This window comes from Acartia tonsa, chromosome 9, assembly GCF_053477335.1.
Source record: "Acartia tonsa isolate MP-2025a chromosome 9, ASM5347733v1, whole genome shotgun sequence".
Taxonomy (NCBI): Eukaryota; Metazoa; Arthropoda; class Copepoda; order Calanoida; family Acartiidae; genus Acartia; species Acartia tonsa.
The window spans coordinates 35,020,866-35,032,941 of record NC_137268.1 but is presented as its reverse complement, the minus strand read 5'-3'; the positions used below and the strand labels follow the sequence as shown (position 1 = coordinate 35,032,941).

Genomic DNA, 12,076 nt, shown 5'->3' with positions numbered 1-12,076 from the left:
TACTCAGGTCCATTACACTTTTTAGAGGGAACTTTTCTATAAATAGGTCTGTGTGTCAGTCTGTTCATGTAGCATTTTTAACTTTTCAAGATAATTCATGAAATCTTCCAAAAACTGCCTGGTAAAAATTTATTCTAATTTCAAATATCTTCATGGCTAACCTAGAAATATATTCTACAAAAAAAAATGGGTTCACTTCTACAAGTGCCCCCAACTCATTAAATGCACCTCGTGCAACTATCCCTTTAAAAATCTTTTTTATCCAAAGGAGATGGAGTCTTGAGCTCATATTGCTGGTGCTATGTGTTATCATACAGGCAGAAATGATAAACAATATGTAAAATAGAAAAATTTTAACTGATAGAGACAAAATTACAAAGCTGCTCTGTCATATTGTCTAAGGAATATGCTTATAATGTAATTATTCTGACATGTCTAACAATATGAGTTATCTCTTACAGTTGGATGGACTGACCTCAAATGTAGAAAAGCCTTGCTTTTAGAAGTTTTAGATTCGTTTGGGGGGGGAAGGGGTAATCAACCCCTTTACCTCCCCCAACCCTTGGATGTCTTTGATCATAATTATATAATTTTATTTACTTGGAGAATAACTTTACAAGTAATTCTCTGAAAGAATGTTTAAGTGCAATAAATTGATCCCAATACTTATTTAAAGAAGTGCATATCATTTATTTTTCTGGTGCAAAGAAACCAGATGTCCATGGACTACCCTATGATACTTTGACCACATGGAAAGCCACTAGCAGGCAACAGGCCAAGATTTCTCAAGAATTGATTCTTGAACAAGATGGAAAGTTTGCTGTGTGTAATCTTGACTTTAGCACTGATTTTTCTGTCATTGAGAATGCAAGAGTAAGATTTTTCAGTTTTGTATAGCAATTTTTAGCCTACACTATGAAACCTGATTCAGCTAGGAGGTTGAAACCATTTTTTTAAAAGCAGAAATATAATCTATGTGAATGTAAGGACAGTTGTAGAATTTTCTGAATGTTTTTTACCCCATAATTAAATTTTGATACATCTCTGTTAGATGATTTATGGGACAGATGGTGTACATAGGATAGAAATAATTCCCACTAAAATTTTTCCATCAATCCAAAAGAATGTCTGTCCCCCTGTTTATTAAACTGTAAAAGTTAACTTTGCTTGGATTAAGAATAAGTATCCGAAAATTGATAAGTTTATTGTTTTCAAATATCTTAGATTGAATGTATGAATTTAGACCCCAGTGGCAGCAATGGAAACATTGGAAAAATCTGGCACAAATGGAGCTTCTTTAGTGAAATTGGTAATTTTATGCATTTATCAATTAAATAACATCATATGTAATAACTGTAAAAGTGTTCGGCAATAGTAGGTTAATTTACTTTACCTCTGAAGGGTGATTAAAGCACCATTGACAAGAGGCAATATAGTCGCTCCTTTAAGGGGTGAATATAATGCCACTTATGATAAGTGGCAAAATATTTTCATATTCAGGTGGCAACCTGTATAAAATTGTTGTTGAAATCTCCCTGAATACTGCAACAGATCATATAAAAAATCTGGCGCTCTGCTTCACTAACGCTTGTGGGACAGAAGAGGAACATTGTGCATCCTTTATCACAAGCTCTAGTTCAAGGTAAATAAATATATTGCTTTATACTTCAATCATAATTAATTTTAAACTTCATTGTATCTTACTTATTTTTCTTTAGTAGTTCTTCTTTTAGCAGCAGTTCCTGTAGTAGCAGTAGCAGATCATCATTAAGTAGTAGTAGCTCATCTTCAAGCAGTAGCAGCTCATCTTCAAGCAGTAGCAGCTCATCTTCTAGCAGTAGCAGCTCATCATCAAGCAGTTGCAGCTCACCTTCAAGTAGCAGCAGTTCTTCATCAAGTAGTAGCTCTTCATCAAGTAAAACCAGCTCTTCATCAAGTGGTAGTAGCTCACCTTCAAGCAGCTGCAGTTCATCATCAAGCAAAACCAGCTCTTCATCAAGTAAAACAACCTCTTCATCAAGCAGTAGTAGCTCACTTTCAAGAAGCAGCCCATCTTCAAGCAAAATAACCACTTCATCAAGCAGTATTAGCTCTCTATCAAGTAGTAGCAGCTCATCATCAAGCAGCAAGTTGCCTTTAAGAAGTAGTTCATCAATTACCAGTTTCATGCCATTCTTAAGTTCTAGTTCTAGTTGCTCCTTTGATTTAAGGTATTCAATTTTAAAATTAATTTTAAACTTTTTCAGAATTCTTATTTTTATTCTAAGAACAAAATATAATTTGTTTGTGTATTCAGCTGCAGCTCCAATCCAAGTGGATTTGTTATGGTACTTTCATCAACGCCTTCTGAGTCAAGTAAGTTCTTCTTAAAACATATAATAACCTCACCCTCGCCGAGTATGGCAGATGTCCCAAATTAAGTCACCATATTGAATGACGCTCTCCACAGAGGAGCTTGGGTAAGGGTTGCACTGATATCATCTACCTGACTATTGAGCATCCAAATTACCCAATTATCACCCTTCTTACACAACCATGGGGTAGTTGTGTGAACAAATTGCAACTGAGAAATTCAAGTTACCATGTGGGAACTTGAATGCGAACTCACCACCGTAACTCAATGCGTTACCACGAAGCTGCGACACCCCCTAACTAGACTAATTTGATTAAGGTTTGACTTCAACAACTATATCTGCTCCAACCACAACCAAAGCTGCTACTACCACAACTACAGCTAAAGCAGCTACAACTACAACTCTTAATGCTAATATCACACCCGTTGACAGTTCTACAGTTAAATTTGCAACTGTAGGAGACTTTCAAAGTGCAGTAGATGAAAATATGATTGCATCTGCATTATTTAAACTTTAAGGCAAATGTTATAATTAAAACATCCTTTTAATAAAGTAACAGGATCTTTGTCTTTTTATACCAAAGGATCTTACTAACTGCTAAACTAATATTTTTCTCCCTTACAGTGTAGCTTCTCATAGGTCCTAGGAAGGTTTTTATTGCTATTTTAGTATCACCCTCCCTAGAGAAATCATAAAAAAGCAAACAAAACAAAATTAACTCACGCAATCTAGCAGCCAAGAAAATATCTTTAGTAAAAGGTAATTCTTAAAAAAATATTTACGTTTCACTAGAGGTTTCAAAGAGGTGTAGCAGGTAGTATTTTTGTAAACATCTAGTTACTTTCAAGCCCTGGTAAATCTCTTTCATTTCTTTAAAAGGACCTTGAGTTAAAATAAATTAATAACAAAAAAAAAATCTTGTAGGTGTCTTGGAATATCATAAAAAGATGTTTACAAAAAGATAATTTATATAATATGATATTTTTTAGGTTGAAAAGGATTGAGAAAGAAACATTTTTTTAAATTAAATTATTGAAAATGTGATCACCGTCTCTTGAATAACAAATGTCAAAACTCATACTGTAATTGGAATATATGTAATCTATAATATTTATATAAATTTTTAAAAGCGAATCTTTTATATAATTAAGATCGGTCCGTCTGTAGCGGTTAGCTCTTTTTGTTAAGAAGGATTGTCCTATCAATTTCAAACTTTGCTTGATGATTCCTATAACAATTTGGTATGATTTAGAAAACGTAGCAACTCTAGAAAACAGAATGTCAGTGCGTCAATTTTAAATCATGTTGATTTTTAACTTTTTTGAAAACAATTTTTTATGTGATATAACTATCCTTTATGGATGTTGTCATCCTTGTTTTAGAAACAAATCTATTCTACAAATTATTGTGTATGTCTGTCTCTTCTTTCTTCTGTAATGCTATTCTAGAGACTAGATTTTTATATCAATCTCGCGATCTGTAAGTTTATGTTACTTAAACACTTTAAAACCAGATTTAATCAAATCATAACAAGAAATGTGTAATTGTAGAATGAGAATATGTGTTTATATTTCTTTTAATCTATTTATAATACAAAGTAGCACGATGTCTGTCTGTCTGTTTGTCTGTCTATTTGTCTGTCTGTCTGTTTGTTTGTAGCGAAGGATCTCGCTAACCGCTGAACCGATCGGGTTCTCCTTTACATGGTAGCTTCTCATAGGTCCCGGGAAGGTTTATAACTATTTTCTTGGGGGCTGGGACATTTACTTTTTAAAACTAAAATTAAAATAGTGGGTTCGACTAATCCCCCCCCAAAAAAAAATTTCCTCCCCCCCCCCCCCAATTTTTTATATTTTTTTATTTTTATTTTAAATCTAAAATACGAAAAATTGGTTTGATTAAACCTCTTGAGGCAAAGCCTCTAGAGGCTTGGGGGCGAAGCCGCTAGTTTTATGATAAAGTAGTAAGTGTAAGTAAAATAATAAGGGGTAAAGGGGTTAAAAAACTGTATGTCCCCACCCCGTGGTGGACAATGCGCCAACTTTCAACTAGATCTCTGTCAGTCATTAGCGTCGGAAATATTAACACAGCAAATTCGCTACAAAAAAAGCAGAAAGTAATTTGATAGCAGACAAAAAAAGGTCCCTAACACTTGATCAAGGTAGTTGTCTGGGTTACACATGCTTTTTTTATCTATTTCCCTAAAATTTAAGATGCAATTAGATATTTATAAATTAACAAAATAAGAATTTTACTATGATGCAAAAAAAAACTAATTTAACATAATTTATTCAAAAAATTTCACATGGTCTGTACATTAACAATAAATATATTTAGAACTTTTTATTAATTTAAATCACCCTATACTATCTTTAATGTATTTAGAACATTTTATTAATTTAAATCACCCTATATTGTCTCAATTTTCAAAAATATGAATTTTTAATAAATAATATATTGAAATTAATATGCCTATTTTAAAGAAAAATAGATTAAACTAATGCAATAAAAAGAGTTTATTTTAGCACTAATTATAATTATATTGCAGTATTTCATAATGAGATTTTTTGAGACATTAATAGAAATTATTACCTGAGTAAAACTAATATGAATTTAGAAACAACGTATAGAATTCATTAAAAAAATTACGTTATACAATACAAATGACCAATGATAGGCCAGTATACAATTTACCATTAGTCAATTACAATGTATACTTATTGGTCATCATATGATTGGTCATTTATATTGTATGACGTTATTTTTTTTTGGCACTATACGCTGTTTCATGAATTTAGATATGTTATTATTTTATCAACTTTTAATTCTCTATTTTAAGTAGCGCCCCTACTCTATAACTAGTTAGATATTAATTTGATCTTGAGAAAGTGACAGCAACTATAGTCCTATTATCAACATGTACAGGATGAAACCGAATTTTTTCTGCCTTCTTTTTTCTTGCCCCGTTTCTTTTTCTCTTCTTGTGCTGGTGGTGGCTGTGAGCTAACTCGGAATTATCCAGTTTATCTGAATTTTTGGCTTATATTAAATTCAAAATAAGCATAGTAAAAAGAAACTCTTTTATACACAAAATTTGTACAGGGTTAGAGCCCCCCACAGGGGCTTGAAATAGGAGGAAAGCTCCTGTGAAAATAGGACGAAACGCCTTTTAAGTGGCTTTATCACGAAAGGGACATTACCCGAAATTTCTATTGGGTAATTGAAAGTACCTCCCCCAAAATGGTTAAAAACCATCTCTAATATATTGATTCAGTGGTGCGCGAGATTATTTGCTACAGCAGACTGTAATCTTGTTGCTTTTATACAAAGATATGATTGTCTTTTAGGTCAGCATCTCTTTTTTAGATATAGTTTATGTAAAAAAATAAATATAAGCACAATTCCTGTGTTAAGTGGGTCAGAAAGGTGTTTATATGCATTGAGCAAGTGTTGAAATTGTTTGTGTTGATTCTTGCTGTCTCCTCCAGCTGTCTCTCTGTCATGGTAACTGGAATCATACCTGACAACAACAAACAGGGTCATCTTTTGTAGCTGTCTATAGCGCCCTAGGAAAATGGGAATAGATATCACTGCTTTTGGCCTACCTATTCGATTGACGTCATAGTAGAGGGAAACCAAAAGGGAAGGAGAAGAAACCCCCTAGAAAAGATATGGGGTATAGGGTATTTCCTGACGTCAATAGAAAAGGTAGGCCAAAAATAGTGACATCTATCCCCATTTTTCTAGGGCACTAAACACAGCTTCTTAATTGTTGTCTTCTCCACCCCCTCTGTCATGGTAACTGGAATCATAACTGGCAACAACAACAAATTGGTTTAATGTGGGAGATACCGAAAGTGTTATGTGTGACGCCATAAAAATACTCCTTAATGGTCTTTAGGGGTTTCCTTTTCGACTTCATATCCCATCCTTCCTTTTTATGGCGTGACAGAAGACACTTTCCGTGTCTTACATATTAATGTTTAATTTCAGTAAATTTTTAATGATATATCGATAATATAAAAACTAGAGGCCCACATCCAGACATCCCCTCTGGCAAAATTAAGGGGAATAGATTCCACCGTTAGTAGTCCACCCCTACACCCTTTTTGACAGGGGTCGAAACACCCCCTAAAACAAAAGGTAATTTAAAGTTTATATATTGTTAGTCATTACCACTTTTATTTAATGCTATGCGGTTGACAAAACCTTTAAAAGCTTCACCCCTTAGTTTTTTTAAAATAAAGGTGGGAATTTTGTACCCACTACCCATCGAAAACCCGTACACCGCCTAAACCCAACCCCAAAAATGACAACCCTTCTAAGCTTTTATACTTAAGTCAACTACGAAAATTAGTCTTACCGAAAATTTCAAACGTTTTTATTAAGTCAAACTGTCATTAATTCCTTGTTATAATTAGTATAGAAAAAATATTTCTTATTTATCTTTAAATGACCGTCATACAGACGTATATTGATTATCTAAATAAACCCTTAAGAGAAGTAAGAATGGCGTAATTAATAGATCTATATTTGAGAAAATAATTTTGTAAATTTGAATTTGAGAAATGATAGTTTTGTAGATATATATTTGAGAAATAATAATATTGGTTTTCAATGGATTTGCCCCAAATAAAGTAATTATATAAACAGCCATGGACAAAGGAATAAGAAACTTGATTTACTAAGAAGCAGGGAAGAAGTCCCAAAACTTGTTAGGCAAACAAATAAGAAAACGTTAATAAAAAAAATTGGGACTATTGTAATAAACAGCCCAATGTCCCCTTTCTCCATGTCTAAACGTGATGTAGCCTTTAATTCTTGGTGTATTATCAAATGAAGCATGTGTCAATGTTCTCTATACTTTTTCACACCAGAATAAAAAATAATATGTCAAATAACATAAATTAACGAAGGGGATTTGAAAAGCTTGGAGTCGTACAATGTAGCTGAAATACTATCCACAAATCCAAATGTGTCTTTTTAAACAGATATTTTATTTTTCTTTTTTAAGGGTAAAATAGTAATTAATTCATTGAATGTATAATTTGTCAACTAATAATATTTTACTTATCTAATTCTTCCCAAATCCATTTAACCCAAGGAGAGAGGGACATTAGAATGTAAAAAGTTTGTTAATCTAATTCCTAGTTTTACAAACTGCGGCTTTAATTAGATTGGTTGGCTTAAAATAATAGTCTCCAACTTTTTAACCCAAAATGTTTATCATCATTGTGGATGTCCATCAATTATCGTCCATTGTCTTATCCCTTAAGATGCCTGCATTTAACCAGAATTTATTCAGCCCAAACCTCGCAAATTTGAATGGAAGATAAGATAATCCGTCGGGATTTAATCAAGAGGCGGATTTTTAAGCCACTTAAAATGTATAAAATCACGGTAGGGTTACAGGGGTTAAAGTACAGAAAATCTACTGTTAAACTCATATATCTGAGAATTGAAGGATCTGTTTTTAGATCTGAGATTTGCCAGACAAAAGAATAATTTGCGCTGCTCGTTGGTTCTATGGGGGATAGACAAATTTGTATACATAGTAGCTGTGCTGGGTATAATTAATTGGGGCAAGCAAATACAGTGAGTAGCTTCCTTATAACTTAGGTTTTTCAGTATATATGTCCGTTCTCCTATTCAAAATTTATGATATAAGTAGAATAATACTTACTGGTCATATTTAAGGCTATTTTATTAATGGTAGGAGGACACCCACTTCTAATGAAATGTAGTTTTTCAATTTAAATGATGTTTTTTTTTCAATTGTGGACTTTAGGTATGCCTTCAACTGTGGGTTTATTGGATGAGATTATCCCCTTCCCTCTATGGGCGAGGCCATAATAAGCTAGTGGCGACACTACTAGCCTAGTTATATAGCGGATGCTCTACTGATATTGTAATATTAAAATTCTAATCAATTTTTAATCTTTTCTGTACAAATATAGAAAATAAACTTGAGTGATCCAATGTGAAAACTCAATAAACCTTTGTTATATATGACCAGTTCTATCATAAAAAAATGTTCTACAATCAATAAAATGATTGTAATAAAAGGTTATGGCCTTTACGGGGAAAGCAATAGATTCCAAATTTTACTGGTCCCCAAAGTTTTAAAATTACGGTGGTCTCATTCGTTGCCTCAACAACTTTTGGCACTTTTATAAATCGTGATTGGTTGGTTCAAACTTTTCAACCAATGGTTATCATCTTCATAAGGGGTAGTTTTATTTGGGAAACATATTAATTCATCGTCCATGTCTTATCCCTTAAGATCCCTGACAAAAAATATACTACCTGTTTGCTAGAAACTATTACTTATAGAAGTATTATTGAACACAATTTTCCGGCTTGATAATTGACCTTACCTACCTAGATGTATTACCTCATACGGGCAAGGCTGCTGTTTATGACACTCTAAAGTCAAGTACAACAACCCGACATTTTTAATGCACGACTTTTTTTGGGCTAAGGCATTCCCCCTAACATAACTATTTATGTCGCGCACTTGACAAAGCATCAGTAGAACCAACTTTAACGTCTTTAGTCATGACGCGTTATTAAGCAGAGATTCGAACCTATTACCCCTTGGACGAAAAGCGAAAGCGCTACTTGTTGAGCCATGGCCGCGGGTAATAATTCACCTTGGATTCAAAGCCTCATCCACAATGAGAAAATAATATTTTTCATCCACGGGAGTGAGAAAATTTCCATATTTTGTATTCTCTACAACTATCCCTGTGTTTTCTTCTGAATTACTGCTGTCCTAAAATATAATTAATCATAAAATATCATGGTCACTATATAAAAGTGACAGGATGAGTGTCTTTCTCAAAAAGAGATCTTATTTAACATTATTGTTTGTTAGAGGTTTTGGGTCAGACAAAGAAGCTTTTAATAGTGCCTATAAAAAATGACGCCATACTGGCCTACCAATGGTCAATCAAAATATATACTGGCCTGTGATTGGTAATTTGTATTGTATGAATATGATGTCATTTTTTATAGGCACTATATACAGCTTCTTTATAAATGATTGTTTTAGAGGTCCTTGGGGCTAAATAAATGATCAGAAATCATTTTGTAATATAAAAAAAGAATATTTGAAGTCAAACCGAAAAATAGGATATTTAAAGTAGCTACGACACTAAATTTCCTATGTTTTACATTTACAGACTGACAGACACAAACAAAATTACATTGCCAGTAATATGTTTAACGAGAGGCCTCTAGGGGCACGTAAAATTTTTACTTTTCAATCTATATTAGCTGTTTACCAAAAATATTCGCTAGGCGGCGTTTTTTGGATTTATCTTGAAAGGCCGGGTGTTGGTACCCTACCCCAAAATAGTTAAAAACCGTTCCAGGGCTTTTGAGAAGCTAAATAAGCACTATATTGGTTTAGACAGACATCCTTTTACTTAATTATTAGGATTTTTACCTGAATATTTATAGTTCTGGCCTGATATATAAATGATAGAACATAGTAAAATAATACATTCAACTTTGACATTTCTGAAATAAAGAAATTTATCATTTTTATGCAAATGATTTAATATCATACTCAATCTAGCATGCACAGAAAAGTAACTTAAGAATAAACATGGGACAGGGGAATGTGAAAATTAACACTTGTAAAGTGTCAGAACTAAATAAGCAAAATAAAATGTATAAAGTTTTTAGAAACTGTACATAAATTTGTTAAAAAACAGTTAAATATATGATACTTTTTAAAGGAAATACTAACACTTTTAGGACTTATTATAGAGATTCTTCCCTTATAATAGTGTACTTTGTTATCATTAGAATCATTATTCCAAAAATCAGATATTTTATGTATTCCCTGATTCTTGAAACATGGAAGGAACTGTTAAAACTTTTTGATATATTGAGATTCAGGTTTTAAATCTTATATTTTTAAAAGCGTAGCTTTTCTATAATTAGGGTTTGTCCGTCCGTAAGGGTTAGCTCTTTTCGTTAATTTAAACAGGTTAGAATTGTCCTATCGATTTTAAACTTTGCATGCTGATTCCTATAACAGTTAGGTACGACTTAGAAAGCGTAGTAACTCTATAATCGTCCGTACGTCCATTAAAATCAAGCTGATTTTTTTACTTTTTTGATAACAAATTTTTGTATGTTTAAATTATCCTATTATTTTTGAATACTGATTCCTATTACAACAAGATACAATGTTATAAGCGAAGCATCACTTTAATCATGTCCTTCTACAGTATTGTGTATTTAATCAAATTCACTTACAATTTTTTAAAGCATTAATATTCTGCTTACTCAGTTCTGACATTCTACAAGTGTTAATGTTCGTTTGTCCTTCCATTTCAGAGCTTCTCTTTTATGGATGTTGTCATCCCTGTTATTTTGAATTGCTGCATAGTTTGTCATAAATTACATCACACACATGTAACTTTTAAGAATCGATACAGTATTATTTGGATGTTGTACCAGATTTTCATGTACTCTGATAAAGTAAAACTTGCAGCTGGCTAAAATAACGATTCGCCTCATGCACGTATTTACCCGATCCCCTATTCCAATACTAACGAACTAAGCAATAAATGTGGTCCCCCCTTCTTTATCAACAAAATAAAAAAAATTTAAAAGGTTGGTTTAGGGCCCTAGCCCTGCAGGGCTACAAAATACCCAATATAACCTAAACTAACCTAAAGTAATAAACATATGAACAAAAAACCACCCTCCCGCTCCCCTTAATTAATTTTAAAGTAATACGGGGGGGGGGGGGAGGGTTCAGTGATCGAAAGAATACTTTTTGTGATAGCACCGTTAGTTTGAAGGTTATATTTGCAAAGTTCTTTCCTGTAAATGTAATTGTTTTGACAAATTACAGAGAGAAGGGATGTACAATGATGGTTGTTTCACAGCGAGCCAGGGTACAATGGGCTGTTTATTCACTAGTCCCCAAAGTGTTATAATAACTTTTCTTATTCGTTGGCTTAACAACTTTTGAGATTTTACTAAATTTTGATTGGTTGATTCATTAAAATGAGTGTCCAAACGTTTCAACCACTAATTGTAATCTACAGAAAGGGTAATTGTATAATATAATTTTGTGTGTAAAATTCGGTACTAAAGAAACTGGTTTTAATCTTATAATTTTAAATCTTAATACCAGTTTTGTTAGATCGGGCCTGCAGCTCCTCGGTACTAAAGGAACTGGTTTTAGTCTTATAATTTTAAATCTTAATATCCGCAGAAAGCATTCTATAATACGGTGTGATAAATAACTATTATCAAAAAATCTGAACAATAAAAATTAAGTTTGTACATCCCTACTGATTGAAAAATGCAGAAATTTGTATAGTAAGCAATGTATAGAAGATCAGGGAGGGAGGGGACACTGGGCTGTTTATTACACTAGTCCCCAAAGTTACACATTAATGTTTTCTTATTTATTGACTTAGCAACTTTGGGGAGTTTTATCAAATTTTGATTGGTTGGCTCGTTAAGTTGAGTCCACTAATTGTAATTTACAAAAGGGAAATTTTGGTTAAACATCATTGGGGATGTACATCAATTTATCGGCCATTGTCTTATCCCTTTAGATCCCTGAGAGAAGATGCCAAAACATTAAGAAAACCTTTCTTTCTATTTTCTTTCAAATGCAATAAAACTGAATTGTGTTAAAAACAAGTATGTATTTACGTAAAAGATGCAGGAATAGGTATATTCTATTA

The 12,076-nt window shown here is 32.7% G+C and overlaps 1 protein-coding gene and 1 long non-coding RNA gene across 7 annotated transcripts in view; both read right to left on the bottom strand.

The window, feature by feature from the left end:
- Positions 1-12,076, bottom strand: part of LOC145327655 (protein zer-1 homolog) — a 350,140-nt gene that overhangs the window by 246,107 nt on the left and 91,957 nt on the right. The gene's annotated exons all lie outside the window — the stretch shown is intronic.
- Positions 5,759-9,880, bottom strand: LOC145327850 (uncharacterized). The gene is made up of 3 exons (XR_013882261.1): positions 9,805-9,880; positions 9,008-9,129; positions 5,759-5,874 (listed from the first exon to the last, which is right to left on the bottom strand). It is a non-coding gene; the product is annotated as an uncharacterized LOC145327850 (long non-coding RNA).